The 10,128-nt window shown below is 37.6% G+C and overlaps 1 protein-coding gene across 2 annotated transcripts in view; it reads right to left on the bottom strand.

Annotated features, from left to right (window-relative positions):
• The window catches only part of lrfn1 (leucine rich repeat and fibronectin type III domain containing 1), a 54,596-nt gene that overhangs the window by 33,751 nt on the left and 10,717 nt on the right, over positions 1 to 10,128 (bottom strand). The window contains exon 3 of one of the 2 annotated variants that reach the window (XM_014027961.1): positions 6,454 to 6,505. The exons of the other annotated variant lie outside the window; for it this stretch is intronic. The gene's annotated coding sequence lies outside the window, so the exon portion shown is untranslated. The remainder of the gene's footprint in view (positions 1 to 6,453; positions 6,506 to 10,128) is intronic. 2 annotated transcript variants of the gene reach the window in all.

The following is a 10,128-nucleotide window of genomic DNA, read 5'->3' on the forward strand; positions in this document are numbered from 1 at the left end:
CCTCGATCTCAATGTAGTGGGTCATGTTTACCAGATTATACTGATGTTTTGTTTTCATAGCATCATGTGAATGAGTGTCCTTGACAAGAGAACATAGCAGTGTATTTGCAGTTCTATGAGCAGTTGTACATCAAAATACACTTAGAATTTGAAGCATTGAGTATATTTACTATACATTGCAATAATTTACTCTGTTTTTACCAGACTATGGTAATCCTGGGGTCGTGATGATGGGGCCCTTGAATATTGTTGCCCAGGGTACAGCGAAGTGTTAATCCGGCCCTGCTTACAGCACAAGTTGTGAATGACTATTTTACTACACCATGATTTTAGTCCAATCTCTGTTAACTTGACTGCATTAAAAATGATCAATAGTGTTTTTGCTCACTTAGCTTTAGCCACCATCTTTAATTATACAGACTCCAAAAGTTAATCATTTCTAGATGGGCAATGGCTACTTAATGAAAGTTTCATTCAAATCCGTTCAGTGATTCATGAGATATTTTGTTGACACAACATACAAGCATGCACACACAGAGACATGAGCAAACGATTTCCACTCTTTTGCCTCCGGTGGTGCAAGCTAATAAAGATCCAACCGGACGACATCCTGCCTTTTGCTTGTCTTTGGGATCAAACCGTAAAATTGCTGTCGAGTGAAACGGTAAGCCTTGGCGAACTGTATATATGGGAAAGTGTATTAGTGGAATGTTTACTCACCTCTTCATCATAAGCAGTTGCTTATCAAAGAGATTGGTTTTCTGCCCCCTTTGTACCTTTTTTCGCTGGACTGCAAACTCTGATAAAGTGCCTGAGTCCATGCTCTCTAATGATGATGTATGAGCGTTATCCCGAGGATGTTGTCAGATCAGGGGATGCGCAGAGGGGGGAGGGGTGAATGATGAAAGGTAGATTAAAAAAAAAGAAAAAAATCTGTAATTTCACAACATTAAGTCGTGATGGAGGATTGCTCTAAAAACATCAGGGAAAAAAAAGGAGCGAAAAAACCTTGAACCACCGAGCTAAATTGACCTTATCACTGACTGTTAACCTCCATTTACTAATGTGTTTATCTGTAATTGAGTGAGTCACGACTTCAGCTATTACCAGAATAAGGGATCAAAGAAGTTAAAAAGCAAACACCAGCTGTAAAACAACTAATAATTAATGGGCCAAGCGTTTCTTGAAAGAATGCACGTTTTCTGATGCTTTTAATGCCAGAGTTACATTAAAATCATTTAAGTTTTTTTTTCTCTTCTACATCTTACAAGTAAAACATCTGAGAAACTGTAGGGGTTGAAACTTAAAAAACTATATAAATTGTGAAGTTATGTTCATTTTAAATGATAAAAAAAACTCACCCGAACTTTTGCACTGCTACTCGTGCTCAATCATTTATACAACGCCTTGCTGGGGGCTGATTAATTAAGCTAATGTATTAGGATAATTATTAAATTCTTTATAGGAAACACTGGGTATTTTTTAATAACCTGGGGTAATGCTTATGAACCCTTTGTCAAACGTAAGGGAAACAAAACTGTTAACTCAGCATTTTACAAGCATCCCAAAGCAGCCGCACTAATTAAATTGCACAATATTTATTTATTTACTTGTTTACTTTGCGGCAACCTTAGATTTATATTCATATTTGGGTTAAATGTGTTTAAGATCATTTTTCATGAAAACTGTCTGGAAGCAGTTGAGTTTACCATTACGGATTAGGATCACACAAACAATGCTTATAGTTTTCAGGGAAGAAAAAAGAAAAGCTTTGGCTCTCAGCAAGAGTTGGATCAGAAATGAGAATCATAACAAAACCTGTGGGATAAATGTGCTGATGTTCTGAACTTGCTGAATCACAAAGCAAACGTTGAAACTACTGGATTGTCTGTTTTACGAAAAAAATGTTTACAGTTTTTTGCAAATATGAATGTCTGCTGGATTTTGGCAGACACTTGTGTATTCTCCTTTTGAAGAACAATTTGTAAGCAGACCTGAGAACCGGTGTTTCTCTGCAGGACAACAGATTCTGAGGTTCCTGAACAAAAATAAACGGGCAAAGCTGAGGTGCTGCAGAACAAACTGTCTGTTCTGTTGCTGTAACCGATTATCCTGAAGAAACTGCTGATTTACTGGTATTTTCAGGCACAACCATCTCTAGGGTTTACAGAAACTCATCAGATGAGACACTGTTTATCCGATCTCTTAGTGTCCAGTTTTGGTAAGCCTGTGTGATTCATTGCCTCCGTTTCCAGTTTATAGGTGACAGGAGTGGAACCTGGTGTGGCCCTTTGCTGCTTTAGCTCACCTGCTTCAATGTCTGTCATGATGTGCATTCACGTATTGCATTGTTTTATATTTTAGCGTTACAGAGCAGACAAAACCAGCCTTTTTTTATATTATTACCTCATGAATATAAATGCATCCACAATTGCAAAATGCTGATGCTATAAAAGATTAAACTGAGTGAACATAAGTAGTCTTACTTCATGATCATTTGAACATTTTACTTGGCAAAAAAGTCTGCAAATAACCTAAAGGGATTGCAAACATTTGCTATTTCACACACCACACTCCAGGACTCTTGTGAATGTATAACAGCTTATTTACCTTTGATTATTTTTCAATTATGGTATTTTACTATATTTATTTAACAAATTTGCATTAATCTCCTATTGCAAAATGCACAATTTAATAAGCAGCAAAAGGTCCCAGTGTTGGCATCGTTACTAAATAATATGAAATATGAAATTTGGCTGCACTTCACTTCAGTCACACATCAGTCGCAAAAGAGAACATCTTTTAGAGGGACTGCTAAAAGAATCGTCACCTGCGTTTCACATGTAATAAGATGAACAAGGTGCCAAACATGTGTCCTGCTACCAGTTCACCATTTAAAGAGACCAAAAAATATATTTTCAGGACTTAATAAAACCAAGTATTTTATGACCATTGTTCAGCTTGCTTTTGATTTAACACCACACGCTAAAATCTTTTGGATGGCCTTTATGCTAAACTAATTCAACAAACCAGACAATCCACTCAACCCCATCCTCACTGATGTCATTAAAACATAAGAAGTGCTACATCTTCTTTCATGTGTTTTAGATGAATTAAATTCCCAATGCAGTGGGGTTTGTCTTTAAAGGCTTTGTCATTGCTCATAATATGGATAATTAACTTTCTATTTCATTCAAGTCACCAAATTATGGCTCAGAGCAGGGCAGCTTGAAAACCAGACTTTCCACTTTTGTGCAGACAAGCATCCCACAGGATTGACGGTTAAAAAGCAAGAAAAATCAAAAATCAATGTCCACTCAGAGGGCCACATCACACACAGCTCAGCAGCCTGACAACGAGTCAAAATCTGCACTGCTTACTGGCCACGTGTTCTCATTTATATCAAAATACAATGTTTGTTCAGATTTAGTTTTGTATTTTGATTCTTAGACTTTGCAATTACAATATTTTCCAAATAAAGACAATAAAAGCTACCAAACAACGTTCGAATATATCAGTTTTAGATTTGGCACCTAAAGAATTTACTGTTCACATAATCTAAGTCTTCACTTCTGATTTTATGTTCTTCATGTTCTTCACTCCTGAGAAGGTCTCACAAAACATATTTCTTAATACAGTGACAAGCATAGCACCTCGCAAAATGGCAGCCATAAATCTCACCTAGTGCTGTAGATTGCCATTCCAATGTATTTTTATGTCAGTGGCCGTGCATTTTTTTACTCTCCTATTTTGTATCACAATTTTGTTAAACAGAAAATAAATTCTGCATTCTGAAAAAACAAAAACAAAACAGACAGTAAAGTTTGAAAATTTATGATAAGCTAGTACAAAATGTTCATGATTCAAAGGGTTGTCTTCTAATCAAAGCCACAAACTAACTACCTCACAGTTTTTACTCCTCACAGAAATTAGCTTGTGCAAAGCTGAGGTGAACATATTATAGGTAGAGGCAACCATAAACCTAACCATAAACCTAAACAGAAGGAACAAATTAGTAAAATGTATAGTTATAATTCCAACTTTTGTAAATATTTAGCAATCTTCAGCCTTTCATGTCCCAAAAGTTAAATTTGTAATCATTTTTCTTTGGCTACATTCACACGGCAGTCAAATGTGACCCAAAACATTTTTTTAACAGAAGTCCAGATGCGTTATATTGTTTGTTTTAGTTTCCCATGTCCTGGATGGCTGAAAATCCTCAGAAACATATGACATTAACATCCAAAGTCGGTCGTGGACTGTAGCAATCCTAAAGTTACTCAATCTATATTTTTCTTTTAACGCATCGCTTTGTTCAAATATAAAATGTTGCATCAACGCAGCTGACCAGAGGCTGGTTCAAATGTGAACAGTGAACTAAACAAGCATGCCAGGTAATTATTTCATCGGCTCTGGTTGCACAAGAACTTCAGTACTGACATGCTAACATGTAGCATCCATGTTTAGCTAATTCACTAAACAGAGAGCTGTGACATCACGTTATCTTCTGCATATGCAGGTCGTATCAGTGTCGTACTTTGGGTAGTGACCGAAAGAACAAGATCGCCGATACAAGCAACTGAAATGAGTTTACTCTGCAGGGTGTCTGGGCTCTCCCTTAGAGATAGGGTGAGAAGCTCAGTCATCCGGGAGGGCTGCTCCTCCACGTCAAGAGGAGCCAGTTGAGGTGGCTCAGGCATCTGGTTAGGATGCCTCCTGGATGCCTCCCTGGTGAAGAGTTCCAGGCATGTCCCACTGGGAGGAGACCCAGAGGAAGATACAGGACACACTGGAGGGACTATGTTTCTCAGCTGGACTGGGAGCGCCTTGTGATTCCCCAAGATAAGCTGGCCCAAGTGGCTGGGGGGAGGGAAGTCTGGGTCTCTCTGTGTAGGCTGCTGCCCCCCGTGACCCAACCCCGGATAAGCAGAAGAAAATGGACGGACGGACGGAAATTGAGACCTGCAGTGTGAGTTCTATTTATTTCTGTATGTTTAAGTGGTTTACGGATTTCAGCACAATTCCCTGCTGTTCTTATCTTCTTATTACACTTTAATTCTTCAGGAATTTATCAGCGTACGATTTTACATTACACTCCAGGTGAGATGGCACTATTATCAGTAAGTACAGACCTGTCAGAGGATTACCGCAAAAAGAAAATGAAAAACTGTTAGCATGATAACATAATAACTTTTGCTTTGGGGATCTGGTAACATTGACACACAAATTACCACTGCAGTAGCCTTTCTTGACATTGACAAAGCTGTTAGGAAAAGTCTGAAAAAGCCATAAAACAGTCAGATCTACTGGCTCTGAGACATGCATTGCTTTTTGTACGACTCAAACTAGAAAGAAATTTTGCAAATTCCTGAAAGAAAAAAGGGAAAAGAAGTCCAAAAAATGTCACAGTGAGAAGCTTGGATATTTCTCTCATACAAAGGCATTTATGAACATTTGTCATAAAGAATATCCAGCTGCTCTATTTTCTGTGAGGTGATAATGCGCTCCTGCAAGACTTTTTACAAAAGGCGCACACACGAGGCTCTGGTTCATGCTGAGTTTATGTCATGTGAGAGTACAGCAGTTGGTAGAGCAGCTATTATTAATCTGCAAACAAAACATGAGGACAACTTGTTCTTCCCCAGAATAATGGTAGCACATTACAGATATTCGCCTGCTTTATGGCAGCTTCATGAATAATTGCTTTAATGTACACTATGATGGTGACGAGAGCTTTTCCTCCATGAATAATTATTTACTGTATGCAGCAAATTCCCCTGCTGATCTGTGACCTCTAACCGCACTTCCATATTAGGTGCTGAAAACACAAATAAGTTTATCGGGACATCTACTGTATGTGTTCTCAATCCGTGCTCACAGTAGCCCTGGGTCTTTGCTGCTGTTCGTCATAGAGGCTGTTTTCCATACTGAGATAAGGAATTAAATCTGCAGGAACAGAGGACGCCGGGTTTGCTGCAGGGTGGCGAGGCAGCGGCTCTGATAATGGAGCTGACTCCCATTGAGCAGGCTATGAGGCAAACAGCCGTGGCACCAGGCCAAGCATGCCTGTGAGAGGATAGCTCACAGAGTCTCTGCACAGAGGCTTTCGCTTTCCCCTCCGAAGCAAACACGAGGTTAAAGCTGCATGTGACCGAGGCGAGGAAAAGAATCGGATGCTGCATTTCAGAAATCCATTTATGTTAAAATGTGGAAGGGGGGGAAGAAAGCAGGGAGGCAGGAGGCTTTACTTTTCTGCAAAGGATGCTTGCATGATGAGTCAAAAATACAGACCATGAGAGATCGATAAAGTCAAAGGGCAGTAACGTGCTTTCAGCACAGTGCTGTTAAAGTCTCTCTCTTTGTGCATTTTCCAAAACTGCTTTTTATTAATGTTTATGTACTAGATGTATGGGAATGTAAACAAGTAAATGACATTCAAATTTGGAAACTCACCCAAATATTGCGTGGTTTAGGACGCTCCTCGCTGAGTTCACTTCAAAGCGGCCTGCAGAGAGAAATAACAGGCCACACTTAATGTGAAAAAAGCACTAATAACACTGGAGGCCACGCGGCAGCAGCTGTAATAGCGTCAGAATCAAAAAAGGGTTCAATTTAGAATTAAATCTTTTATTCTCCCACACTTATTACCAGTGATTTGGTATCTCTGCAGAGGTGGAACAATCTTTTTTTTTGCCCTTATGAAAAAAAATGTTCAGGCGGAAATATTGTTTTTCCTGCCACCTCCTTGTATGAAGACAATTTTATGCATTACATGCATAACTAATGTTTTTTTTTTTCATTTCTTTCAGGAATATAATTAACCCTAAATCATACACTGAACGCTTCATTTAAATCGGGGTTAGGTTCTCCTTCAAATATATAATTTTCCCTCACAGATAATTGATGCAGTGAATGGATTTAATGAGAACCAGTAATTTTTAAATGTGCATTTTTTTCTTTTTTCTCTTTTTGCAAGCCTCCTTTGAGTCATACAATGCAAAGGTCAGGCTGCATTATTGGCTGATTTAAGATCAAAGTGTTTAATAAATTGTTCAATTTAGCCAATAAATCTGAGAAATAAGAAGCAGTAAAATTGAATGAGATGAAATAACGACCTCTATCTCAGTTTAACAATAATACAGCAGCAGCATTCATCTGATTATAGGGGCTGAAGTTTGCTCTTAGACAACTCCTCACAGGTTGTTAACTTTAATTAGACACTTTTCTTCATTAGAAGTTAATTAAATACTTAATTGGATAATTAAATACTAATCATTTACAAGTGCTCCTATTCTGTCAATCTGCTAAATTTGTGAACAAAACTTTAAGCAGAATAACTTACTCAAGTTTTGGAGTTAATCTCACTATTTATATATAATGTGTCAAATACATGAAACGTGTTCATTCTGGGATTATATAGAATTAATGAGGAGGAGTGAATGATGATTGAATAAAGACCTTACATTTGTTGAGGATTTGAAGCGTCAGCTATTTCAGTCAAGTTTTGAAAATATTAAATGTTATCTCATGTGATTTCACAAGATGTCTTGCGTACAGGGCCATCAAGGGGCCACAGTATTCATAGAGGGGACAAGTATTTGTAGGGGTAACCCTGGTGAAAAAAAAACATTTCTATTTTTTGTGTTTGATTTTATATTTTACACTTATAAGAAGAAAATCATTTTAAAGTGTTTTTATTTTCTTTAAGTGAATACAACAATATATTCTATATGTGTTTTCATTTAATCTTTTAAAAGAGGTTATGATCAATATATCATTACTCAAAGTTTTATTGAATTAATCTTTGCATCTCTCTTTGTTCCAGAGTATAACACTGTGAAAAGAAAAAGGGTTGAAATGTGTTTTAATGTTTTTTCGTAGTACTGGGTTAATCATTTTTCTTAATGGGTTTAATAGATTAATAATTGTGTACTATTAGTTTCACTATTAATCCATCTGTGCAAAGTGGACTGTTCAGGTTTAGAACCTTAGGTGAAGTGAGTCTTAAGACACAGTTAGTGTAGTCTGCTTTTTTCTGACTTCCAAGGTCCTTTCTGATAAGAACTCACAGCTGGCCGCACAAGTGTGGGAAAACAGTTTTGTTTTCTTTCTCACCTTTTCCTCTCAAGAAACTAATTTTCTGTTCAGAACAGTTAACAGACAGTTGTTCTTTGTCTGTTGGCCTGAGCGGATGGTTCTGTCTGAGTCTCTCTGAGGAGTGAATGTCCTGCTGGACACCTGCATGGATGTTACTAAAATGCCGAGAAGCACTGTTTGATGAGACCGCGCCTGGAGCCACTGGAGGCTCCTTAGGGGTGAGACAAGGAGTCTTCTCAACCCCCCTGATGTCATGACGGACGTTATCCATTTTGGCGGACTGGGATGCCGACACTCTCAAAACCGTCTACCTGCCTGCGGTCTCATGCTGTGAAGACATCAAAAGGTAGACAATTGTTTACTGAGATAAACGTCGAAGGAAGTCTAGCCCCCGGAGATGTCTGGTCTGACATACTGTAACGTTGGTGCTGGTCTGGAATTACTCTAATTTAAAGAACAGTGCTAAATTCACTAATTTCTTTCCTTTCCTCCTATTCCTTAAAGCTTAAATCTTTACCTTTATTCTTATTTACGTAAGCTTAGTTAAGCAGCGTGCCAGTGAATTACTACACCTGGAATTTACTGTTTTTTGTCAACTCTGAGTGGAATTTTTATATCGAAAAATATAACTTGTGCTCATTTATTCATATAATATTTTAATAAATGTTTGTATGTTTAATCCTGTTCATATATCTAAAATAAATTACTTTATTTTGAGAAATCTGTTCAGGTCACAAGTTTTCATTTTTCACCTTCATGATCAGAGGTAATGTCTTGTCATTCTTAAGATTTCATAACGAAAAGATCTTGCTTGAGATATTACTTTGTGAGATTAAGCGGGTATTAATTACATAGAGTGATTCATTACATATTTGTTCAGCATGTTTGCACACAAATCCCCAGTTTTTGTAAGGTGTATAAATTTAATCAGTCACACGTGTTCAGAAACTTGTAAAAGCTTGAACAGTAAGTACTCCTTATCAATTTCACATGCATTTATGCTGTACATAAAGAAAGTACTCTTAAACACACATGTGAGAAAATCCAGCCATCATTGTCATTTAAAATACTTTTTCTGCAGGATTATTCAAATTGAAATAGACGTGTAAGCTTGCTGCTGGACTTTCCTTTTTGACTCATTAGCGCCACTACTGTTTGAAAGAGGAACTGCAGTCCCTCTTGGGCAAAAGACAGATGAGTGACAGGACAGGGGCACTTCAGGGGGTCAATCAGATTTCAGATGAGGCCAATGCCTGCAGCTGAGCTCTCGCCCCACAGAGCACCCCTCCCCCAGAGTATTGTTCTGAAGACATTCTGAAGTGGGAGTGTCAGAAACGGTAGGAGGTTCTTAAAGAGACAGAGGCCAATGTCAAGGTGTTTAAACGATGCAAATTTGTTTTTGATATATACAGCATTTTCATAACAACTGAAAGTAACAGTTACTTGATTGTGGCGTAGAATTCCGCCCCCCTCCTCTTAATCAAACTGACTGTAAAAGTGAATCTGTTGAAGAAGTTTATACAATGATCATCGTTTGACTTTACTTAAAATTTGTCTAGTGGCTCCTAATAAATATTTTGCTAACAGAGGACCTTTGCCTTTCAGTGCTGGGCGATAATAAAAAGCTGTATCAACTAAGCTATGTTGCATTTTTAATGAGTTTTTAATGACATTTTAATAGCAAATGATAGTGGCAACTTTGTTGTTCTTGTCCTTCTTGACTTGACTGTTGCCTTTGACACTTTCACAAACTTTTTATCTTCTGACCCACAAAATATTCATGGCAAAAACTTGTGACACCAAACGTTACTGGTCTGAGTACACAAACTTTAATAACCCTAAAAACACAAGCTTTTTGACAATCTAAACAGCGTGTACACAAATATAAATACTTATTTATACTTATTTTGTGTTTTTGTAATAGTTAGGGGGAAAATATTACATCAGTAATTATTTTATTGCCCTTTAAATTAAATTCTGGAGATTATCTAAGGTGCTTCATGACCCATTATTGGGTCCCAAGCCCAACTT

The sequence above is a fragment of the Austrofundulus limnaeus genome, unplaced genomic scaffold, assembly GCF_001266775.1.
Source record: "Austrofundulus limnaeus strain Quisiro unplaced genomic scaffold, Austrofundulus_limnaeus-1.0 Scaffold704, whole genome shotgun sequence".
NCBI classification, from domain to species: domain Eukaryota; kingdom Metazoa; phylum Chordata; class Actinopteri; order Cyprinodontiformes; family Rivulidae; genus Austrofundulus; species Austrofundulus limnaeus.